Source organism: Rhinoderma darwinii, unplaced genomic scaffold (genome assembly GCF_050947455.1).
Source record: "Rhinoderma darwinii isolate aRhiDar2 unplaced genomic scaffold, aRhiDar2.hap1 Scaffold_820, whole genome shotgun sequence".
NCBI classification, from domain to species: domain Eukaryota; kingdom Metazoa; phylum Chordata; class Amphibia; order Anura; family Rhinodermatidae; genus Rhinoderma; species Rhinoderma darwinii.
The window spans coordinates 6507-20858 of record NW_027464387.1 but is presented as its reverse complement, the minus strand read 5'-3'; positions in this window follow the sequence as shown (position 1 = coordinate 20858).

Below are 14352 nucleotides of genomic sequence, written 5' to 3'. Positions count from 1 at the left end.
TACATAGTCATACTGTCCATACATAGAGCCATTCATAGTCATACTGTCCATACATAGAGCCATTCATAGTCATACTGTCCATACATAGAGCCATACATAGTCATACCGTCCATACATAGAGCCATTCATAGTCATACTGTCCATACATAGAGCCATTCATAGTCATACCGTCCATACATGGAGCCATTCATAGTCATACTGGTTATACATAGAGCCATACATAGTCATACTGTCCATACATAGAGCAATTCATAGTCATACTGTCCATACATAGAGCCATACATAGTTATGCCGTCCATACATAGAGCCATACATAGTCATACTGTCCATACATAGAGCCATACATAGTCATACTGTCCATACATAGAGCCATACATAGTCATACCGTCCATACATAGAGCCATTCATAGTCATACCGTCAATACATAGAGCCATACATTGTCATACTGTCCATATATAGAGCCATACATAGTCATACCGTCCATACATAGAGCCATTCATAGTCATACCGTCCATACATAGAGCCATACATAGTCATACTGTCCATACATAGAGCCATACATAGTCATACCGTCCATACATAGAGCCATTCATAGTCATACCGTCCATACATAGAGCCATACATAGTCATACTGTCCATACATAGAGCCATACATAGTCATACCGTCCATACATAGAGCCATTCATAGTCATACCGTCCATACATAGAGCCATTCATAGTCCTACTGTCCATAAATAGAGCCATACATAGTCATACTGTCCATACATCGAGCCATACATAGTCATACTGTCCATACATAGAGCCATACATAGTCATACTATCCATACATGGAGCCATTCATTGTCATACTGTCCATACATAGAGCCATTCATAGTCATACTGTACATACATAGAGCCATTCATAGTCATCCTGTCCATACATAGAGCCATTCATAGTCATACTGTCCATACATAGAGCCATACATAGTCATACTGTCCATACATAGAGCCATTCATATGGCCCCCTAGTGGTTCCTGCTCCCAGTTTTCCTGTATCCTATACTTGTATCGTGATCTAGTGCCATGCTGCATTCGTGCTGTGCTGTATACCATGCCTGTCCTGCTTCTCCACGCCTGACGTCCACCTGCTGCCAAGTTCCTGCCAAGCCTGCCTTGCTACTGTCCGAGCTGCCACAGGTACCATTCATAGTCATCCTGTCCATACATAGAGCCATTCATAGTCATACTGTCCATACATGGAGCCATACATAGTCATACTGTCCTTACATGGAGCCATACTGTCAATACATAGTCCTACTGTCCATACATGGAGCCATACATAGTCCTACTGTCCATACATCGAGCCATACATAGTTATACTTTCCATACATGGAGACATACATAGTCATACTGTCCATACATGGAGCCATACATAGTCATACTGTCCATACATGGAGCCATACATAGTCATACTGTCCATACACGGAGCCATACATAGTCATACTGTCCATACACAGAGCCATACATAGTCATACTGTCCATACACAGAGCCATACATAGTCATACTGTCCATACACAGAGCCGTACATAGTCATACTGTCCATACACAGAGCCGTACATGGTCATACTGTCCATACACCGAGCCATACATAGTCCTACTGTCCATACACGGAGCCATACATAGTCCTACTGTCCATACACGGAGCCATACATAGTCCTACTGTCCATACACGGAGCCATACATAGTCATACTGTCCATACACGGAGCCATACATAGTCATACTGTCCATACACGGAGCCATACATAGTCATACTGTCCATACACGGAGCCATAAATAGTCATACTGTCCATACACGGAGCCGTAAATAGTCATACTGTCCATACACGGAGCCGTACATAGTCATACTGTCCATACACGGAGCCGTACATAGTCATACTGTCCATACACGGAGCCGTACATAGTCATACTGTCCATACACGGAGCCGTACATAGTCATACTGTCCATACACAGAGCCGTACATAGTCATACTGTCCATACACAGAGCCGTACATAGTCATGCTGTCCATACACAGAGCCGTACATAGTCATACTGTCCATACACAGAGCCGTACATAGTCATACTGTCCATACACAGAGCCGTACATAGTCATACTGTCCATACACAGAGCCGTACATAGTCCTACTGTCCATACACCGAGCCGTACATAGTCCTACTGTCCATACACGGAGCCATACATAGTCCTACTGTCCATACACGGAGCCATACATAGTCCTACTGTCCATACACGGAGCCATACATAGTCATACTGTCCATACACGGAGCCATACATAGTCATACTGTCCATACACGGAGCCATAAATAGTCATACTGTCCACACACGGAGCCATAAATTGTCATACTGTCCACACACGGAGCCATACATAGTCATACTGTCCACACACGGAGCCATACATAGTCATACTGTCCATACACGGAGCCATACATAGTCATACTGTCCATACACGGAGCCATACATAGTCATACTGTCCATACACGGAGCCATACATAGTCATACTGTCCATACACAGAGCCATACATAGTCATACTGTCCATACACAGAGCCATACATAGTCATACTGTCCATACACAGAGCCATACATAGTCATACTGTCCATACACAGAGCCATACATAGTCATACTGTCCATACATAACCATTCATAGTCATACTGTCAATACATAGAGCCATTAATAGTCATACTGGCCATACATGGAGCCATACATAGTCATACTGTCCATACACGGAGCCATACATAGTCATACTGTCCATACACGGAGCCATACATAGTCATACTGTCCATACACGGAGCCATACATAGTCATACTGTCCATACACGGAGCCATACATAGTCATACTGTCCATACACAGAGCCATACATAGTCATACTGTCCATACACAGAGCCATACATAGTCATACTGTCCATACACAGAGCCATACATAGTCATACTGTCCATACACAGAGCCATACATAGTCATACTGTCCATACACAGAGCCATACATAGTCATACTGTCCATACACAGAGCCATACATAGTCATACTGTCCATACACAGAGCCATACATAGTCATACTGTCCATACACAGAGCCATACATAGTCATACTGTCCATACACAGAGCCATACATAGTCATACTGTCCATACACAGAGCCATACATAGTCATACTGTCCATACACAGAGCCATACATAGTCATACTGTCCATACACAGAGCCATACATAGTCATACTGTCAATACACAGAGCCATACATAGTCATACTGTCCATACACAGAGCCATACATAGTCATACTGTCCATACATAACCATTCATAGTCATACTGTCAATACATAGAGCCATTAATAGTCATACTGGCCATACATGGAGCCATACATAGTCATACTGTCCATACACGGAGCCATACATAGTCATACTGTCCATACACGGAGCCATACATAGTCATACTGTCCATACACAGAGCCATACATAGTCATACTGTCTATACACAGAGCCATACATAGTCATACTGTCCATACACAGAGCCATACATAGTCATACTGTCCATACACAGAGCCATACATAGTCATACTGTCCATACACAGAGCCATACATAGTCATACTGTCCATACACAGAGCCATACATAGTCATACTGTCCATACACAGAGCCATACATAGTCATACTGTCCATACACAGAGCCATACATAGTCATACTGTCCATACATAACCATTCATAGTCATACTGTCAATACATAGAGCCATTAATAGTCATACTGGCCATACATGGATCCATACATCGTCCTACTATCCATACATGGAGCCATACATAGTCATACTGTCCATACATGGAGCCATACATAGTCATACTGTCCTTACATGGAGCCATACTGTCCATACATAGTCCTACTGTCCATACATGGAGCCATACATAGTCCTACTGTCCATACATGGAGCCATACAGTCATACTGTCCATACACAGAGCCATACATAGTCATACTGTCCATACACAGAGCCATACATAGTCATACTGTCCATACACAGAGCCATACATAGTCATACTGTCCATACATAACCATTCATAGTCATACTGTCAATACATAGACCCATTAATAGTAATACTGGCCATACATAGTCCTACTGTCCATACATGGAGCCATACATAGTCCTACTGTCCATACATGGAGCCATACATAGTCATACTGTCCATACATGGAGCCATACATAGTCATACTGTCCATACATGGAGCCATACATAGTCATACTGTCCTTACATGGAGCCATACTGTCAATACATAGTCCTACTGTCCATACATGGAGCCATACATAGTCCTACTGTCCATACATGGAGCCATACATAGTCCTACTTTCCATACATGGAGCCATACAGAGTCATACTGTCCATACATGGAGCCATACATAGTCATACTGTCCATACACGGAGCCATACATAGTCATACTGTCCATACACGGAGCCATACATAGTCATACTGTCCATACACGGAGCCATACATAGTCATACTTTCCATACACGGAGCCATACATAGTCATACTGTCCATACACAGAGCCATACATAGTCATACTGTCCATACACGGAGACATACATAGTCATACTGTCCATACACCGAGCCATACATAGTCCTACTGTCCATACACCGAGCCATACATAGTCCTACTGTCCATACACCGAGCCATACATAGTCATACTGTCCATACACAGAGCCATACATAGTCATACTGTCCATATACAGAGCCATACATAGTCATACTGTCCATACACAGAGCCATACATAGTCATACTGTCCATACACAGAGCCATACATAGTCATACTGTCCATACACAGAGCCATATATAGTCATACTGTCCATACACAGAGCCATACATAGTCATACTGTCCATACACAGAGCCATGCATAGTCATACTGTCCATACACAGAGCCATACTTAGTCACACTGTCCATACACAGAGCCATACATAGTCATACTGTCAATACATAGAGCCATTAATAGTCATACTGGCCATACATAGTCATACTGTCCATACACAGAGCCATACATAGTCATACTGTCCATACACAGAGCCATACATAGTCATACTGTCCATACATAACCATTCATAGTCATACTGTCAATACATAGAGCCATTAATAGTAATACTGGCCATACATAGTCCTACTGTCCATACATGGAGCCATACATAGTCCTACTGTCCATACATGGAGCCATACATAGTCATACTGTCCATACATGGAGCCATACATAGTCGTACTGTCCATACATGGAGCCATACATAGTCATACTGTCCTTACATGGAGCCATACTGTCAATACATAGTCCTACTGTCCATACATGGAGCCATACATAGTCCTACTTTCCATACATGGAGCCATACAGAGTCATACTGTCCATACATGGAGCCATACATAGTCATACTGTCCATACACGGAGCCATACATAGTCATACTGTCCATACACGGAGCCATACATAGTCATACTGTCCATACACGGAGCCATACATAGTCATACTTTCCATACACGGAGCCATACATAGTCATACTGTCCATACACGGAGACATACATAGTCATACTGTCCATACACCGAGCCATACATAGTCCTACTGTCCATACACCGAGCCATACATAGTCCTACTGTCCATACACCGAGCCATACATAGTCATACTGTCCATACACGGAGCCATAAATAGTCATACTGTCCATACACGGAGCCATACATAGTCCTACTGTCCATACACGGAGCCATACATAGTCCTACTGTCCATACACGGAGCCATACATAGTCATACTGTCCATACACGGAGCCATACATAGTCATACTGTCCATACACGGAGCCATACATAGTCATACTGTCCATACACGGAGCCATACATCGTCCTACTATCCATACATGGAGCCATACATAGTCCAACTGTCCATACATGGAGCCATACATAGTCCTACTGTCCATACATGGAGCCATACAGAGTCATACTGTCCATACACAGAGCCATACATAGTCCTACTGTCCATACACCGAGCCATACATAGTCATACTGTCCATACACGGAGCCATAAATAGTCATACTGTCCATACACGGAGCCATACATAGTCATACTGTCCATACACAGAGCCATACATAGTCATACTGTCCATACACAGAGCCATACATAGTCCTACTGTCCATACACCGAGCCATACATAGTCATACTGTCCATACACGGAGCCATACATAGTCATACTGTCCATACACGGAGCCATACATAGTCATACTGTCTATACACAGAGCCATACATAGTCATACTGTCCATACACAGAGCCATACATAGTCATACTGTCCATACACAGAGCCATACATAGTCATACTGTCCATACATAACCATTCATAGTCATACTGTCAATACATAGAGCCATTAATAGTAATACTGGCCATACATAGTCCTACTGTCCATACATGGAGCCATACATAGTCCTACTGTCCATACATGGAACCATACATAGTCATACTGTCCATACATGGAGCCATACATAGTCATACTGTCCATACATGGAGCCATACATAGTCATACTGTTCTTACATGGAGCCATACTGTCAATACATAGTCCTACTGTCCATACATGGAGCCATACATAGTCCTACTGTCCATACATGGAGCCATACTTAGTCCTACTTTCCATACATGGAGCCATACAGAGTCATACTGTCCATACATGGAGCCATACATAGTCATACTGTCCATACACGGAGCCATACATAGTCATACTGTCCATACACGGAGCCATACATAGTCATACTGTCCATACACGGAGCCATACATAGTCATACTGTCCATACACGGAGCCATACATAGTCATACTTTCCATACACGGAGCCATACATAGTCATACTGTCCATACACAGAGCCATACATAGTCATACTGTCCATACACGGAGACATACATAGTCATACTGTCCATACACCGAGCCATACATAGTCCTACTGTCCATACACCGAGCCATACATAGTCCTACTGTCCATACACCGAGCCATACATAGTCATACTGTCCATACACAGAGCCATACATAGTCATACTGTCCATATACAGAGCCATACATAGTCATACTGTCCATACACAAAGCCATACATAGTCATACTGTCCATACACAGAGCCATACATAGTCATACTGTCCATACACAGAGCCATATATAGTCATACTGTCCATACACAGAGCCATACATAGTCATACTGTCCATACACAGAGCCATACATAGTCATACTGTCCATACACAGAGCCATACATAGTCACACTGTCCATACACAGAGCCATACATAGTCATACTGTCCATACACAGAGCCATACATAGTCATACTGTCAATACATAGAGCCATTAATAGTCATACTGGCCATACATAGTCATACTGTCCATACACAGAGCCATACATAGTCATACTGTCCATACACAGAGCCATACATAGTCATACTGTCCATACATAACCATTCATAGTCATACTGTCAATACATAGAGCCATTAATAGTAATACTGGCCATACATAGTCCTACTGTCCATACATGGAGCCATACATAGTCCTACTGTCCATACATGGAGCCATACATAGTCATACTGTCCATACATGGAGCCATACATAGTCATACTGTCCATACATGGAGCCATACATAGTCATACTGTCCTTACATGGAGCCATACTGTCAATACATAGTCCTACTGTCCATACATGGAGCCATACATAGTCCTACTGTCCATACATGGAGCCATACATAGTCCTACTTTCCATACATGGAGCCATACAGAGTCATACTGTCCATACATGGAGCCATACATAGTCATACTGTCCATACACGGAGCCATACATAGTCATACTGTCCATACACGGAGCCATACATAGTCATACTGTCCATACACGGAGCCATACATAGTCATACTGTCCATACACGGAGCCATACATAGTCATACTTTCCATACACGGAGCCATACATAGTCATACTGTCCATACACAGAGCCATACATAGTCATACTGTCCATACACGGAGACATACATAGTCATACTGTCCATACACCGAGCCATACATAGTCCTACTGTCCATACACCGAGCCATACATAGTCCTACTGTCCATACACCGAGCCATACATAGTCATACTGTCCATACACGGAGCCATAAATAGTCATACTGTCCATACACGGAGCCATACATAGTCCTACTGTCCATACACGGAGCCATACATAGTCCTACTGTCCATACACGGAGCCATACATAGTCCTACTGTCCATACACGGAGCAATACATAGTCATACTGTCCATACACGGAGCCATACATAGTCATACTGTCCATACACGGAGCCATACATAGTCATACTGTCCATACACGGAGCCATACATAGTCATACTGTCCATACACGGAGCCATACATCGTCCTACTATCCATACATGGAGCCATACATAGTCATACTGTCCATACATGGAGCCATACATAGTCATACTGTCCTTACATGGAGCCATACTGTCAATACATAGTCCTACTGTCCATACATGGAGCCATACATAGTCCTACTGTCCATACATGGAGCCATACATAGTCCTACTTTCCATACATGGAGCCATACAGAGTCATACTGTCCATACATGGAGCCATACATAGTCATACTGTCCATACACGGAGCCATACATAGTCATACTGTCCATACACGGAGCCATACATAGTCATACTGTCCATACACGGAGCCATACATAGTCATACTTTCTATACACGGAGCCATACATAGTCATACTGTCCATACACAGAGCCATACATAGTCATACTGTCCATACACGGAGACATACATAGTCATACTGTCCATACACCGAGCCATACATAGTCATACTGTCAATACACGGAGCCATACATAGTCATACTGTCCATACACGGAGCCATACATAGTCATACTTTCCATACACGGAGCCATACATAGTCATACTGTCCATACACAGAGCCATACATAGTCATACTGTCCATACACAGAGCCATACATAGTCATACTGTCAATACATAGAGCCATTAATAGTCATACTGGCCATACATAGTCATACTGTCCATACACAGAGCCATACATAGTCATACTGTCCATACACAGAGCCATACATAGTCATACTGTCCATACATAACCATTCATAGTCATACTGTCAATACATAGAGCCATTAATAGTAATACTGGCCATACATAGTCCTACTGTCCATACATGGAGCCATACATAGTCCTACTGTCCATACATGGAGCCATACATAGTCATACTGTCCATACATGGAGCCATACATAGTCATACTGTCCATACATGGAGCCATACATAGTCATACTGTCCTTACATGGAGCCATACTGTCAATACATAGTCCTACTGTCCATACATGGAGCCATACATAGTCCTACTGTCCATACATGGAGCCATACATAGTCCTACTTTCCATACATGGAGCCATACAGAGTCATACTGTCCATACATGGAGCCATACATAGTCATACTGTCCATACACGGAGCCATACATAGTCATACTGTCCATACACGGAGCCATACATAGTCATACTGTCCATACACGGAGCCATACATAGTCATACTTTCCATACACGGAGCCATACATAGTCATACTGTCCATACACAGAGCCATACATAGTCATACTGTCCATACACGGAGACATACATAGTCATACTGTCCATACACCGAGCCATACATAGTCCTACTGTCCATACACCGAGCCATACATAGTCATACTGTCCATACACCGAGCCATACATAGTCATACTGTCCATACACGGAGCCATAAATAGTCATACTGTCCATACACGGAGCCATACATAGTCCTACTGTCCATACACGGAGCCATACATAGTCATACTGTCCATACACGGAGCCATACATAGTCATACTGTCCATACACGGAGCCATACATAGTCATACTGTCCATACACGGAGCCATACATAGTCATACTGTCCATACACGGAGCCATACATAGTCATACTGTCCATACACGGAGCCATACATCGTCCTACTATCCATACATGGAGCCATACATAGTCATACTGTCCATACATGGAGCCATACATAGTCATACTGTCCATACATGGAGCCATACATAGTCATACTGTCCATACACGGAGACATACATAGTCATACTGTCCATACACGGAGCCATACATAGTCATACTGTCCATACACGGAGCCATACATCGTCCTACTATCCATACATGGAGCCATACATAGTCATACTGTCCATACATGGAGCCATACATAGTCATACTGTCCATACATGGAGCCATACATAGTCATACTGTCCATACACGGAGCCATACATAGTCATACTTTCCATACACGGAGCCATACATAGTCATACTGTCCATACACAGAGCCATACATAGTCATACTGTCCATACACAGAGCCATACATAGTCATACTGTCAATACATAGAGCCATTAATAGTCATACTGGCCATACATAGTCATACTGTCCATACACAGAGCCATACATAGTCATACTGTCCATACATAACCATTCATAGTCATACTGTCAATACATAGAGCCATTAATAGTAATACTGGCCATACATAGTCCTACTGTCCATACATGGAGCCATACATAGTCCTACTGTCCATACATGGAGCCATACATAGTCATACTGTCCATACATGGAGCCATACATAGTCATACTGTCCATACATGGAGCCATACATAGTCATACTGTCCTTACATGGAGCCATACTGTTCAATACATAGTCCTACTGTCCATACATGGAGCCATACATAGTCCTACTGTCCATACATGGAGCCATACATAGTCCTACTTTCCATACATGGAGCCATACAGAGTCATACTGTCCATACATGGAGCCATACATAGTCATACTGTCCATACACGGAGCCATACATAGTCATACTGTCCATACACGGAGCCATACATAGTCATACTGTCCATACACGGAGCCATACATAGTCATACTTTCCATACACGGAGCCATACATAGTCATACTGTCCATACACAGAGCCATACATAGTCATACTGTCCATACACGGAGACATACATAGTCATACTGTCCATACACCGAGCCATACATAGTCATACTGTCCATACACCGAGCCATACATAGTCCTACTGTCCATACACCGAGCCATACATAGTCCTACTGTCCATACACCGAGCCATACATAGTCATACTGTCCATACACGGAGCCATAAATAGTCATACTGTCCATACACGGAGCCATACATAGTCCTACTGTCCATACACGGAGCCATACATAGTCATACTGTCCATACACGGAGCCATACATAGTCATACTGTCCATACACGGAGCCATACATAGTCATACTGTCCATACACGGAGCCATACATAGTCATACTGTCCATACACGGAGCCATACATCGTCCTACTATCCATACATGGAGCCATACATAGTCATACTGTCCATACATGGAGCCATACATAGTCATACTGTCCATACATGGAGCCATACATAGTCATACTGTCCATACACGGAGCCATACATAGTCATACTTTCCATACACGGAGCCATACATAGTCATACTGTCCATACACAGAGCCATACATAGTCATACTGTCCATACACAGAGCCATACATAGTCATACTGTCAATACATAGAGCCATTAATAGTCATACTGGCCATACATAGTCATACTGTCCATACACAGAGCCATACATAGTCATACTGTCCATACACAGAGCCATACATAGTCATACTGTCCATACATAACCATTCATAGTCATACTGTCAATACATAGAGCCATTAATAGTAATACTGGCCATACATAGTCCTACTGTCCATACATGGAGCCATACATAGTCCTACTGTCCATACATGGAGCCATACATAGTCATACTGTCCATACATGGAGCCATACATAGTCATACTGTCCATACATGGAGCCATACATAGTCATACTGTCCTTACATGGAGCCATACTGTCAATACATAGTCCTACTGTCCATACATGGAGCCATACATAGTCCTACTGTCCATACATGGAGCCATACATAGTCCTACTTTCCATACATGGAGCCATACAGAGTCATACTGTCCATACATGGAGCCATACATAGTCATACTGTCCATACACGGAGCCATACATAGTCATACTGTCCATACACGGAGCCATACATAGTCATACTGTCCATACACGGAGCCATACATAGTCATACTGTCCATACACGGAGCCATACATAGTCATACTTTCCATACACGGAGCCATACATAGTCATACTGTCCATACACAGAGCCATACATAGTCATACTGTCCATACACGGAGACATACATAGTCATACTGTCCATACACCGAGCCATACATAGTCCTACTGTCCATACACCGAGCCATACATAGTCCTACTGTCCATACACCGAGCCATACATAGTCATACTGTCCATACACGGAGCCATAAATAGTCATACTGTCCATACACGGAGCCATACATAGTCCTACTGTCCATACACGGAGCCATACATAGTCCTACTGTCCATACACGGAGCCATACATAGTCATACTGTCCATACACGGAGCCATACATAGTCATACTGTCCATACACGGAGCCATACATAGTCATACTGTCCATACACGGAGCCATACATCGTCCTACTATCCATACATGGAGCCATACATAGTCATACTGTCCATACATGGAGCCATACATAGTCATACTGTCCTTACATGGAGCCATACTGTCAATACATAGTCCTACTGTCCATACATGGAGCCATACATAGTCCTACTGTCCATACATGGAGCCATACATAGTCCTACTTTCCATACATGGAGCCATACAGAGTCATACTGTCCATACATGGAGCCATACATAGTCATACTGTCCATACACGGAGCCATACATAGTCATACTGTCCATACACGGAGCCATACATAGTCATACTGTCCATACACGGAGCCATACATAGTCATACTTTCTATACACGGAGCCATACATAGTCATACTGTCCATACACAGAGCCATACATAGTCATACTGTCCATACACGGAGACATACATAGTCAAACTGTCCATACACCGAGCCATACATAGTCATACTGTCCATACACGGAGCCATACATAGTCATACTGTCCATACACGGAGCCATACATAGTCATACTTTCCATACACGGAGCCATACATAGTCATACTGTCCATACACAGAGCCATACATAGTCATACTGTCCATACACAGAGCCATACATAGTCATACTGTCAATACATAGAGCCATTAATAGTCATACTGGCCATACATAGTCATACTGTCCATACACAGAGCCATACATAGTCATACTGTCCATACACAGAGCCATACATAGTCATACTGTCCATACATAACCATTCATAGTCATACTGTCAATACATAGAGCCATTAATAGTAATACTGGCCATACATAGTCCTACTGTCCATACATGGAGCCATACATAGTCCTACTGTCCATACATGGAGCCATACATAGTCATACTGTCCATACATGGAGCCATACATAGTCATACTGTCCATACATGGAGCCATACATAGTCATACTGTCCTTACATGGAGCCATACTGTCAATACATAGTCCTACTGTCCATACATGGAGCCATACATAGTCCTACTGTCCATACATGGAGCCATACATAGTCCTACTTTCCATACATGGAGCCATACAGAGTCATACTGTCCATACATGGAGCCATACATAGTCATACTGTCCATACACGGAGCCATACATAGTCATACTGTCCATACACGGAGCCATACATAGTCATACTGTCCATACACGGAGCCATACATAGTCATACTTTCCATACACGGAGCCATACATAGTCATACTGTCCATACACAGAGCCATACATAGTCATACTGTCCATACACGGAGACATACATAGTCATACTGTCCATACACCGAGCCATACATAGTCCTACTTTCCATACACCGAGCCATACATAGTCCTACTGTCCATACACTGAGCCATACATAGTCATACTGTCCATACACGGAGCCATAAATAGTCATACTGTCCATACATGGAGCCATACATAGTCCTACTGTCCATACACGGAGCTATACATAGTCAAACTGTCCATACACGGAGCCATACATAGTCATACTGTCCATACACGGAGCCATACATAGTCATACTGTCCATACACGGAGCCATACATAGTCATACTGTCCATACACGGAGCCATACATAGTCATACTGTCCATACATGGAGCCATACATCGTCCTACTATCCATACATGGAGCCATACATAGTCATACTGTCCATACATGGAGCCATACATAGTCATACTGTCCATACATGGAGCCATACATAGTCATACTTTCCATACACGGAGCCATACATAGTCATACTT